We start from the raw sequence: 13314 nt of genomic DNA, 5'->3' as shown, positions 1-13314 counted from the left end.
GGATCAGCAAGTTGGAGATTCCCAAAGGAAGATTGGTTCTAAGTTGTCCTATCTTAAAGATGTTTGTTACCGTCATTCTTACAGATCTGTACAGCCATAAGTTTCACTGCCTCTGCCTTTTTCTTTCCTGCCTGTACAATCTGAGAGTTTTTCCAAATGTCCAGTCCCATTTTTCAATGTAATAATTCAACCTATTTCTTCATGTCCAAAACACAAGACTGTGTTAACTTCTCCTCTCCCAGCACTAGCATTTCACCTGCCTAGGTGACCATTACTGTGTTTTAGTCTCCATTATCCCTTGTTCACACTAGATATCATTTGTTCTTTCAGTCAATCCAACCACCTGGATTTTCTAAATCTCTGCTCATTCTCTGTTCCTTTATTCTGGACTCTCTCCCTTTGCTCACCATGCTTCTCAAAATGCTCGAGACTGCCAAATCTGTTGCTTATTCCAAATGGGGCTGTGTGCAGCAGAAAATCAGCCTCACCTGTATTTCCAGCTGTGCTTGCTTGTAGATCCCTGCAAAGAAGAAGAACATGGGGCAACAGATTGAAATTATTGACTGAAGTTACTGTGCTGGTTCACTGTAATCTCCTGCTCTCCTGAGCTGCCTGGTATAGGTTATGTGGTTGTGCAGACTAGCTCTGCCTAGGTGTGCTACCCAGTACTTCCCCCAGACTGGCTCCGGCTTGTCAAGATTATTTTTTGTTCAAGGGCTGCTCTGTGCTAAATATTCCTGAAGTCCCTTTCGGGTTTCTACCATCTGTATAATCTCTATTCCATCATCTGTTAATGAAAAAAAAACAAGCTAAACCCAGCCCATGTGGAGCCCCATTTGATGTGTCCTTCCATTTTTAGCCAGCTCTTGGGATTCAGATCTGATCAGTGTTTTGTTTACCCAGTGTTGGTGCCTGGGCAGGAGAGAACAATTTTACATAAATTTCTGACACAACCCTTATTCTTTTCTGCTTCTATTGTGTCCTATAACACAGCTAATAATAAGGCAATGAAATCATTGCCTCCAGCTGTTTCCCAACAGAATTTACCAAAAGAGTAGTGAAATGATCTCATTTAAATCTCATTCCACACAAAGCATTGAACTGTACCAGCCAACACCAACACTGGTTCCAGTGTGGTCATAGTGCAATTTCCTTGACAGTCCTGGACAGTTTCAGGGAGATTACAGATGGATGGGGCCCATTTGGTTCCAGCTGGACAGAAGTGCAGATGGATCCCAAATGTCAGAAAATGGATCCTTACAGCTGAAATACTTGTGGATACTCAAATTCCCTTGGAAAGTGACAGTTCTGGAAATAACATTTTCAGTACCAGTAAATTAGTCCCAGAATGGCATTTCCTGGCATGTCCACAGTCTGGATGTGGTTAGCTTGAAAGAGACACAGAAAAAATGTTGAAGCGAAGATACTATTGTGCTCAGAGGTGCCCCATGGGAAAATATCTAGGCTTGTTCTCTCACATTTTAAAGCTCTTCCTTTTCATTTAAATAGTGTTAAGATTGATACAGGTAATGAAACTCAGGAAGGCTGCTGGCTTGTGTGAAAAATAGGGCAGCTATTTGGATGTGTGAAGGCAGCTCAGACAGACAGCTAACATAACCTACTGTGAATATTTTATTTCCTCACTGTGGAAGAATAAGTCTATCTGGACAAAACTATTCAGCTTCCAGCTCCAGTAGTGAAACATGGCAGCAGCACTGCAAAGATGTAATTGTCCAGCTAAAGCCCTGTGACTGCTGACAGTGCTCAGGATTTTGCGGGATTGGACAACAGCTGGTGGAAAAAATATTTGAAAGTGAAGTGTTAAGATTTTAAGAACATAATCAAGTACGTTTTCCTAAAAACCAAACAGAGCTCAAATGCTCTGAAGGACCTGGAGCTTGTGTTACTGCCAGGACAGCCAATAACCACAGGCTGAGAAACCTGGTTTCCCTGGGATGCTCCTACAAAACCGCCCAGCAGATTCCAGCACTGACGAAAGCAGCCACAAGCACAGCAGGTTCAAGCATGCCAGGATCTTATCCATGCAGGCAGAGAAGAAAGGAAACTCTGCTAAAATTCCTGCTGATTTCAAAGGAGGATCCTCAGAGATGTCTGCCAGTTAGCTCATTCTGTACTGTCCCTTTCTAGAATGGAGCCAGGAACAGAGATATACATCAAATATAGACCAGCTGCTCAGAAGTGCATGCAGATACCAGCACTTTAATTCCTTTTATAGGTAATGCTTTATGTTAATTCCCAGTAGAGACTGTAGCCTGGTCTATCATTTTGAATGAAAGATCTCAAATTCAAGATTGGTTTTGAATATGTGTGGGAGAGACAACAAAAGAAATCTCCTTTATGTTCTGTCCAAATTATTTATATTTGGACTGAGTGATCTGAGAAGCAGATGGCTGAATTATTTCTAAGCTTCTCATAGGAAGCTGAGTCCTCTGTATTTGCAGGTGTGCCATATAGATACAGTTTATCTCTCTTTACCCGAGTGCTTAGTGTGAGATGCTTCCATAGGTCTATAGGGTGCAAACAGGTCATCTTTGCGTCCTGGCTCCAGAAGATTTCCCTGGGCCTTCTGCATAATAAACCAACCAGTGAAATTGTTTACCACACATAAAATTGAAATACTTCAGTCTAAAAAATGATGTATATTACCTGATACAATATGTGAACTGTGCTACTCCAGTGCTGCTTGCTTTGCTTTTGGTTCATACAAATGTCAGTGGATATTTAACAGATTTAACTTTTTTTTTTTTTAAAACTGAATGAAGGGAATGCTTTTCTTCCTTCTCATTTTAAATATGAACATTGAGTGACATTTCCTCTAATTTGGAAATAAAATATGGCAGTAACATTACTCAATCTGTGCATGAGAAAATGGATGCCTTGCTCCTGTTACAGAGATAAACGTGGATGTTGGGCCATCCCAGGAATAAATTACAGAGAATACAGCCCTCCTGAAGTAATCTGCTTATGTCTTTCTGGTTTTTCTCCTATGACTACTGCTACAACACTGGAAAGTAATGAAACTGGTAAAAATCACTGCTTTATGTACTTGTCTCTCATTTTTTTTATTAGACTGTGCAAAACTTGGGGGTTTCTACAGCATCAGAACCATCTTACTTATAAATGTGGTCGTCACATATGCGATGATTATACTTTGGATTTCAGAATTTGGGAAATGCTGCACTAGATCCTACAGTCCTTTCACAGCAGTAGTTTGCCAACAAGTACCTCATCCCAGTACCCATTAAAGGCTAGACCTGTTTTACAAGAGACATTTCAATATTTTACAGTCAAACTGCCTTATTGAAAATGTATGTTGACTCAACATTTTTTTATTAATAATCTATGTATTTTTCTTGCTCACAGAAGGGATTATTTGCAGATGTTAACATATTTATTTTTCCTAAAATCTTCAAAAAGCTGGCTTTGGGGTTTGTATTCATTTTTTTGGGCCTGAAGTCCCATAGCTAATTCCATGAACATGATTTCCACAACATGTACTCCAGTTTTAGCTGCTTGTTTTCTTTTAATATTTTCATTCATAGAGCATCACCATCTTAGAGAAGTGAAGTGTCCCCCTTAGACCTTTTGTAACCTGAAATGCATCCCATCAGGAGCACTTCTCCACCCTTTTATGCCTCTAGAAACATGCTGTCCCTGTTATAAATATCAATAAAGCTGGAAGGACGTAGCATCAAAATCTCCAAGACAACACACAAAGATACAAAAAATCAAAGGCAAAATAGTGATGGTTCAATTAGACTTTTAAATAGGATATTAAAATGAGGTTTGTAGTTAAATACAATTGTCTCTCTGAATTTGGCAGGGAAATCATTAACCAAATGATGTTAAATTTGCACAGATTGTTGAATAAATGAGTAAGACTTGCTTTAGATGGCAGCAAGTCAGCCAAGAAACATACATACAAAGACTTGCTGCTAGTCCACATGAACAAATATCTTACAAGAGGATAAGAGTATTTTTTTTAAAGATCAGTAGCTGACTAGCTACTATTATCATTAGCTAGTCCTCCATATGGAGTAACCCTCTTAGTCTGTACAGGTGGGGGAGTTAGGGGGGGAGGGACACATGTTCCTGTGTGATAATATGAGGTTCCTTGCTTGTTTGCAGAATGGGTGCTGTTTGCTGTATTGGTATTAATCAAAGTTTGTAGCTATATATTCAAGACATCTAAAAGCTGAGGAACTTTAAATACTCACTTACCTTGTTATTTTGGTATGTTTTTTGTGTGTGCTCCCTAGGATCCATCCAGAGAAATCCAGGTAGCTGGAAGCACAGATACGAACAGTGCAAGGATTTTTCTGAAAATCCGAATCATCTAAACAGAACATTTACAGCTCAGTTTATAATTTGGCTTTAGCTACTGCTAGCAATAAATTTCCAGAATATATTTGTAAACTGTGCAGTGATTTCTTCCCCCTAATGAAAAATGTGTTTTCTGAAATCGACCAACTCCTGGATAGTCATCACCTGGAGTAACAGTTTAGTACACAGTAAGCGTGTGTGAAAAAGCCAGAATAAACAACATCAAGGTATAACCTTTCTTCCAAAGGTGAAATGTAATTTTAATTAAGACTTAAAAGTAGGATTATTTGTTACCATGTTTTTATTGGTACTCATTTGATTAACATTGTACTGAAGGCAGGGGAAAAGGCAGTCCTTCAACAGCAGGTGCAGCCTACAAATGAAATGAGATCCTGGTTTTTATCTCAGTATATCTGGTTGTTACTTACAGGGTACTCCCAGTCCAGGTCATCATTTCCCAGTCAGAACAGGAAAATCATAATCAGACCCTCTAGAATTTACAAATCAGCTACATCACTGCTAATATGTCAAACAGCTCAGCATAGCAAGGGGCATGTGACAGTTTGTGTGGACGCAGCAGAATTCCATCCTCCTTGAAGTTGTTTGACCCTTCTGTCCACTGGGAACAATCACAGCCCCACACTGTTCTCCAAATCCCCATTTGCAAGAGTGGGGGCTGGTGTGGCAAAAGCAACCTCATAATTAAACAATATCAGCAACTATGGATGTGCTATTTCCTGGTATAGGCATGGCTGAAATAAACAGGAGTGGGAGATGGTGATGATGGATGAGCATCAGTTCAAGTTCAGACCTGAAATAAGGGGTCTTGGTGGGTGGACTGATGAACACACTTGTAAACAGTGATCCATGGGGCAACAGCTTTCATTTGGGAACTAGAAATTCAAAAAAGACGTGTCAGCTAAAGCTAAAGTTGGCTGAGTGGAGGGGAAGTAGGACAGTCCAAGTAGCTGAAGGCCAGGCTTAGAGGTGGGTGGGATAAGCAGCACAGAACCACATTTAAAATAACAAAGTAATTCTCAGAAGTGATTTCCCCCAAGTATTTTGAGCACTGAAATAACCACACTGGTCAATGCCTATGATGTGATCTCATCCCCAGAAGTACAGTTCCAGTTTCAAATACCCTCATAAAGTGATTACGTCATAGAGATGCTTCCAATTTTACAATTGAGAAAGACTCAAAGTACAACCTCTCTACCAGCATAGGCTAATGAAGCATATTGGAGAAAGACCCTCCCCACTCATTAATAAAACTAATAAAAAAACATGATGCCCCTAGAGGAATTAAAGGACTTTGGGGCTATACTTAAATTTGTGCAATATTGAAAGGCATTGATATTTCCACTCCAAGGACTACAGCACATCCACTTACAATACATAGGTTCACAAGGCAATTCAATAAAGCAGTTCAACTCCAGTGAGTTCAGTGGAGTTGTGCCAACCATGGATTCAGCCTCCTGATTGTAAAATACAGTCTGTTATGGTGTGAATTATATGAAGTTTCAGATCCAAGTAAATATCAGACAACAGCAATATGCCATTTATTTCAGAGTTTACCTGGGGACTTTGAAAGAAGAGAAAACTTCTTTCTATCTGAACAATGCTGGGGTAATTGTAATATCTTAAAATTAAAAAGAAAGAAAAGAGGCAAATAAATTGCTAAATGGTGAGACAGATAAAAACAAACCATGCTAGAAAAATGACATACAATGGGCCAAATTTATTGAACAATGCACAGTAATATGAGAATCTGATATTTATTTTCAGTGTTGAATATGCAGGATATATTTAATATGCTCAAGATGCATTATTCAATCTGCAGCAGCTGTCTTTATACAGAACATTGCAGAAGAATCAAAAGGAGGAACATACAGTGATACAACCACACCAGGCACCTTTAGAGAAAGCCCCTGCTAGCTGTCACAACATCCCTTCCTTCTATTCAAGTGCAGCACATGGCTGAGATTTTCCCAAAGAACAGTATTAAGTGTTTCACAGGAAAGGAAAGACAAAGGAAAGTAACCCATTTGTGTGAAATTATCTGTACCCACCAATACTTCCACAAGAAGAAACAACTATTTGTTGTTAAACTATCAGCTCAAAACTATGAAACATCAAGGACTCAAACCTAAGTGAGTTGTTAGGTAATTTCCCCAAGAACCTGGATCCTTTTCAGAACTAGATTTGCACTGACACCCTGCAAAGCTTCATTATTCATTTATGTTTTACCTTCCTGGAACAGGAACAGATTTAAGCCTGAGCTGCTGTGATTAGAAGAATAAACTACTATCACACAGGCCATAACATGTAGAAAAAAGGGAAAAGATGCTGTTGCTTCTGGTCATTTGGTCATTAAATCTGCTCTTGGTTGCAATCTGAGGAGAAACAACATCCTTTCCAGTCCTTTATTTCTTTTAGTGCTCTCACAATGCCCTATCCATATGACACCTTTACCATTTGTTCCATTTCTGCCTTAATTTTATTAGTTTGACTCTGCCTCCTCTAGTTCCATTGGCTGCATATACTCCTTCCTGCCTGTCCCATTTTAAAGTCAGGAAACATGAACCAGTGGTCAGACTATGTCTCAGATTTTCCAGGTAGCTTTCTTCTGCTCCTGCCACCCTGCTGTTCTGTTTCACTCTGCTATATTTTATGCTCATCACTGCTAAGGCTGTTGTTAAACTGAAATGCAATGCTTGTTTACAGGGAGACATACAGGAAAATTATGTACAGATTAATCAAAGCAAAGCTTGTTTACAGGGAGACATGGGGGGAAATTAGACACAGATTGGCCAAAGCAGCAGAGATATACTTCTGGAGGCAGCCATGCAGAGGCAGCAGCTCCCAATGGCTCCCAGCTGGTGGTCAGAAATAATCATCCTGCCCAAGGAAAATGTGATGTGAAGTCTGTTTAACACATTTAAATGCAGATCAGATGGGTTGTCTCACCTTCAGGAAAATGTCATCCTTTCCAGAGCATCTGATTTAGGGTGCACAAACCCAAGAGTTTCCAAACCTAACTCTAAATTGGAAGATGTAAGTTGAGGGACCACAGGTGGAGAGGGGCTGGAGCTTCCCCAAAGATCTGGGTGTGCAGATAGGAGTTGGACCCCTGAAAGGCAGCAGGTATTAAGCATCAGGTAATTGATGCTTATAGCTAAATCAGGCTACCGCTGGACTATAGCTGGTGTGTTGAACTTATTAACCCCCCCCTTGGTGACATGAGGTTACTGCAAAGACTTCTGTTGTTCTCCGTGGGAACCATGTGTTAATGCATGCCAGCTTTGGGGTTTTTTTCAGAGGGGAGTACAACAGAAGCCTCCTTGCTTCTTTTGCTCTGGGTTGGAAGGAACTTTGAAGAAGAGTAAGGCCCTGCCCCCTGAGGAAACAACAGAGCATAGTGGGGTACAGGAAAAGGGATTTTTCTGGATACAAGGTGAACATGAGGGACTCAGCAAAGCAGAAGAGAGCCTGGAGCTCTGAGAAGTGTTGGGAACAGAGGTTCAACAGAGATCACAGAAAGAAAGAAATTTGGTGGAATAATCAAAACAAACTGTAAATTTTGTCACAACCCAGAATAACACTGAGTTGCTGATACTCAGAGCAACCCTGTCAGAATGTCCCTGTCTGTCCAGGACACAGTGCAGGAGAGAGTTCATTTACAAACTCTCAGTTTACTGTATTTCCTTCTAGACTTCCTCCATAGTAAGTTTATTCCTTTAGCTATTACTCAAATAAAACCTAGTTTCCAAGTTTTAAAAGTGCTTTCAGTATTTTAGGCTGCTGGCTTCCAGGCTGCACAGGCTGCAAAGCTCTGGTGAACCTGTGATAGTTTCAACCCTGAGTGACTTTGGATTGAATTTAGAAGTGCACTGAAACATTTTGTCTGGCAGATGAAGAGCAGCAAAGAGCTGAGGGAGTGTTCATCTTTCTCTGTCAGACCTGCCTGCGATGTCTCTGTGACCTAAATTGCTTTCAACTTGTGTGGACTTCCTCATTCAGCTTGCTGGCTTCCCACTATCCACATGGTCCACGTAAATTAGATGAGTAATGTCACATCTGGTCTAATGTTGAATTTGTGTACCCATGCAGTAATTTAGTGTTTAGAATCTTAGCTAATCCTCTGGATTTTTTTGTTTTGTTTTGCTTTGCTGTGGTTTTCTTTGTTTTGTTTTGGTTGGTTTTGGTTAATTACTTTGTAGTTTCAGTTATTATGGGCAAAAGCAAAAAACAAGCAGAAGTTTGATTTCTTTTCGTGTATCAGTAGACATATTTTAGAAGTGGCAATTTTGTTTTTAGCTTTTTCAGAACCAATATGAACAAAATCATGATTCTGCAGCATTTTCACTGATTTCTAATGAATTTCATCTGGTGCATTTTTTATACAGAGCCAGAGAAAATGCAACATTTCATCCTTCATTGGGAGGAAAAAATTGCCAGGCTAATTTGGATTTGCTGAAGCTCTAGCCTTTATGACCTGTAAATGATTGACACAGTAAAAGGAGACAGCACAAAGTTTCACTGAATTTCGACAGAAGGACAGATTTATCCATGGGCATAACTCAAGGAAAGTTAAGAGAAGAGTCTGGCTTGGAGACTCCCAAGCGGATTCCTACAATTTATGGGTTACAAATCCACCCTAATCCTTGTCCTTCCTATCTGTTATGGGCTACTCGCAGGCAATAAGTACCTGTCACATTGCCAAAGAACAGTTGTTTATCTAGTTTTAAGTGAGTATGGGAGCCCATTTGTTTGTTTTCACAGGAGGTATGATGGATGCAATTACAGGGGCAATAATATGCATGGTTACAGCGTAACTGCTCTGTGGATCAGACAACAGCAAAACCATCCATCTTCCATACATGCAACCATCACAGCTCTTACCTTCAGCTGAATGAGATCTCTCCAAAAATGTGCAGAAACTTTTCTTTTCAAAAGTTGAGGGCAAAACCAAATTAAAGATTCCTCCAAGTGCCTGTGGTATTGCCATGGCAGGAAGGGAGACTCAAGTTCTACGTAACCAGGACATGATTTATGTCTGGGGAACTCTCTCAACTTCCCCACTTTCTCTGTTTGGACACAGATATTATCAACACTGAGTCTCTGACTGGGTGGAGGATGCTGCTCTCCTCCATCATGACAAGACTCAATATTAAGCAATCCGAGCTGGTCCTTCTGAATCAGGCAACAAACTGATTGTGATTTCTGCACACTCACTGTATACACAGAAGATGAATTTCCCCCATGCATCTCTCTCCCCTATGAGATGTGCTCTACTGAGCACTCTTTCACTACAAGTGTGCAAATCCTAATTTGTCTCGTCTCCATTGATATATTCTCTCTCCCTGCACTTTTAGGGCCTGCAACCTTTTCTTCTGTCTAGACTCTATTGTTTGATTTATTCCCCAATTTGATTTCATCTCTGATTTAATAGCTCTCTTGCTTGCACCTGCCCTTTTATTTTGGTTTTTTTTTTTTCCTCACTTCTTTACTATATGACCTTTCCTAGACCTTATTTAAAAGATGTATATTGCCCTTTCTATTGCTATATTGTTCTTTTTGGCCTTTTTCCCCAGCCCCTCTTTGACCTCTTAGTTCACTCAAAGGGGGAAGGGGTGAATGGAAAGTAAGGGTAAGACAATTTGGCCCTCTAGAGTCTTGAAAAATAGCTGAAATTTGTTTGGACAAAATCTGGGAAGCTATGAGAGGCCACAAAATCCGAGGATCCTAGCCCAGGAATATTGTAGTGTGCTATTTATAATCACCTTTGCATTCTTTTTACGTTATCTGATCAACTTCTAAGGGTTTCCTGAGTCACGCTATACTACATAATACCATATATTAAAGACTGAAAACATAAAGTTTAATGCAGGAAATAAGGATAGATGTCAGGATTTGGCCCACTGTTGAAAAGGAAAGGACTTTTACAATCAAAAAATAAGCTTCACGCTGAAGATGTCCCACCCCATTTAGGAAATTCCTGTTCTCTGTGTTAGCCCCACTAAGGCAGCAGAGCAGCATGAATGGAGCAGCCTGTCATAGACAAGAACAGCATTGTACACAGACAGAACTGGGAAAAAGTTCTGTTACTGTGATAGATTTGTGTAGTAACAACCACGGATGATAAATTTCAGAAGTTGGTCAGGGTTAAACTGGTAAATCATGCAATCAGTTATGGGTTAAATATTAACAGAAGATATTCTCCAAAAAAAAAAGACAAAGTTGATTACATTCTTTCAAATGACTCCCAGATGTTAAAAAGTGCTTTCCAATGAAAATAATTATATAATCTACAAACCTGAACACCACGTTAAAGGAATGGTAGTGAAAATTACTGAGTTAACAATTTAGGCCCATGGCCATTTTGTCTCTCTAAAGACACACAAGAAAACTTCACATGTACTGAGAGCTGTTGAAGTGAAAAAATCTGAATTTAACAGATTTCATACTTAGTGCATTAACTAAAATCTTTTCACTGCAGGCTAAACTGCAGTCATTTTTACACATTTTGTGACACTGTGATGTATTTATAAGAAGTGTTTCCTTTTTCTATGCCTTGTAGTGTATGCCTTGGAACTGTGGAGCAGGCTCTCAAAGCCATTTAACTCCGTAACTGCAAATGCCAGTGACAATGAGGAAATTCCCCTTACCTGTATAGTGCTGTAGAGCAGCTTTTGTTTAATATTCCCTTCTGGTTCATTACTTTTTTTTTCTTTAACGTGCTGCCCAAAACCATTCCGTTTACCAGTTCCTCCCTCATAGTCTAAATATGGCATATAAACTTCTAGACTAAAAATAACATTTGGGCTCTTTTTGCTTAGCTTCTATAATTTAGAATTTTTGAGATGCTACTCCTGGTTTCAGTCCTTGCTTCTTTGCTCTTCTGGTTTTTTTCTAAATTAGAGATGAAACTCTCATCTAATGCCAATCTAGGATTATTAGAAAAGTATTGGATGGAGAATGGAGCTGGTATTATCACAACACCCTCAAAATGGAATTAAAATACACACACTGTCATTCAATAGCTTCCATATTAAATCTGTGAGAATTACTTATGAATTTCTGGTTAACTAATTAATAGACACATAAGTAAATGTTTGTCCAACAGTTGTCCCTGATTACTTTTCTTTTTTTTTTGTTTGTTTGCTTGTAACAGTTATATGCATGTCTGAGTTACTTCTCAATAATGAATCCTGCTGGCAAATGTACTGTTTAATTAGTGGTCTGAGATACACATAGAGATCACATCCTGGATGAGGACCCCACTCTGTGGCTGAGCATATGCAAAGCTGTGATGGGTGCTCAAAACTGTTATGGGAAGAATGAGGGGATTTGACTTCCAAAACCAATTAATTATTTTCAGAAATCAATGGTCCCATCAGTAGGGGAGACCAGATTTCAAACAAAAGTCAGCCATGAGGCAAGAACACCACCAATGGTTTTTCACCTCTAAAAATATTTCCTATTGTGTTTTTCTTCTTTGTAGATCATCCTTGATGATATCGTTGTTACAACAGTTTTTAATGCCAAGAATAAGCCAAGAAAAGACAGAGAAATATGAACTGTGATTTAAAAAGGTTAGGTTGCTCTTCTCAGGAATGTAGTTTGCTAAGGGAGCATGCATCTTTTGAATAGTTCATACTGACCATAGGGTAGATCATCTAATTCCAAATATCAAAAAGTTAGCCATCAAGATCAGTGCCATTGACCTTGTGACATATTTACAGTACTGGATAAAACAGCCACCATCAGACAACAATACATTGGACTTGGCTTTGGTGTCTAGGCTCTGAGATCTTTGGGGATCTACAAATTATAGGCATCTCCTTCTTGAGGTGCTTTGAAAGTCACCTATGATTAATGTAGCCATTTTTTATGCTTACATTAGGGAAAATAACCTAAAATCCCACTGGTAGCTACAGAGAAGAGCTCCGTGAGTGCCTAGAGCTTCGAAGGTCATGGGGTTGCCCCCAAGGCCAGGGGTCTCTGACACCACTGGAAGGTTACTGTGGAACTGGTTTCCAAGCCGGGCCTGAGAGCCCCATTGAGAAATTCAGGCTAGCTAAAAATCCCACCAACTTCATCTTGCAGTGAGGAACAACTTGTGTTCTAACTGATGCATTCAAATGAACAGATAAATTACTGGCAGTCCTTTTGAAGTAGTATCATCCTCACCAATCTTAAAAATTCTGTTACTGACAGAACAGGTTATATTTTTCATTAAATGCTGACAAATATATTTTCTAACCGAGATCAAAATGGCATTATTTTCCCTTGAGTGCTCTAATGTTTTATTTATATATATTTATTTTTTTAAAATCTCTCTGATATTTACGGAGTTTATGAGTTTTGCTTTGGGTTTGTTTTTTTCTTAGTAAAGGTTTCTTTTAATCAAATGTGAGTATTAACTATTTATTAGCTATGGTCAAAAATAAACTTTCAGATCTGGAGGGCAAACACATTGTAAAGCTCTCACAGTTTAATCCTGGATTATGCAAAAACTCCAATACTGGGAAGCTCATTTAAGCGAGAGGAGCAGTTGGCCTGGGAGGGCTTGGGGCAGTGTTCTCTCAGCTCCATTCCCAGGCACCTGCAAAGCTGGATCTGTGCTTAGGCGATCAGTGCTCAACCCTTTGCAGACCAAAAGCCAAGAAATAAAACACAGAAAGAGCCTTGGTTCCATCACTGGCACAAGTGCTGGGTTTTTGTGCCAGAACGAGAAAGCTCTGCCCCAAGTGTTTCCAGTGTTGTCCATCTTTGTCTTCCATTAGATGCATTCACTCCTTCACTCCCCCAGCTCAGATCCCTCCTCCTTCTCCCTCGGCACCCCACTGCCTTCTGCCTCACTCCATGCTGTGTATTTGCCAGCTAGAATGGCAGGTTTTGACACCATGCTCTTACCAAGTAGCCACAAAGATATCTGGGGACCCAAATTACTGCACTTCCGGATAT

The sequence above is a fragment of the Aphelocoma coerulescens genome, chromosome 2 (assembly GCF_041296385.1).
Source record: "Aphelocoma coerulescens isolate FSJ_1873_10779 chromosome 2, UR_Acoe_1.0, whole genome shotgun sequence".
NCBI classification, from domain to species: Eukaryota; Metazoa; Chordata; class Aves; order Passeriformes; family Corvidae; genus Aphelocoma; species Aphelocoma coerulescens.
This window is presented reverse-complemented; position numbering follows the sequence as displayed.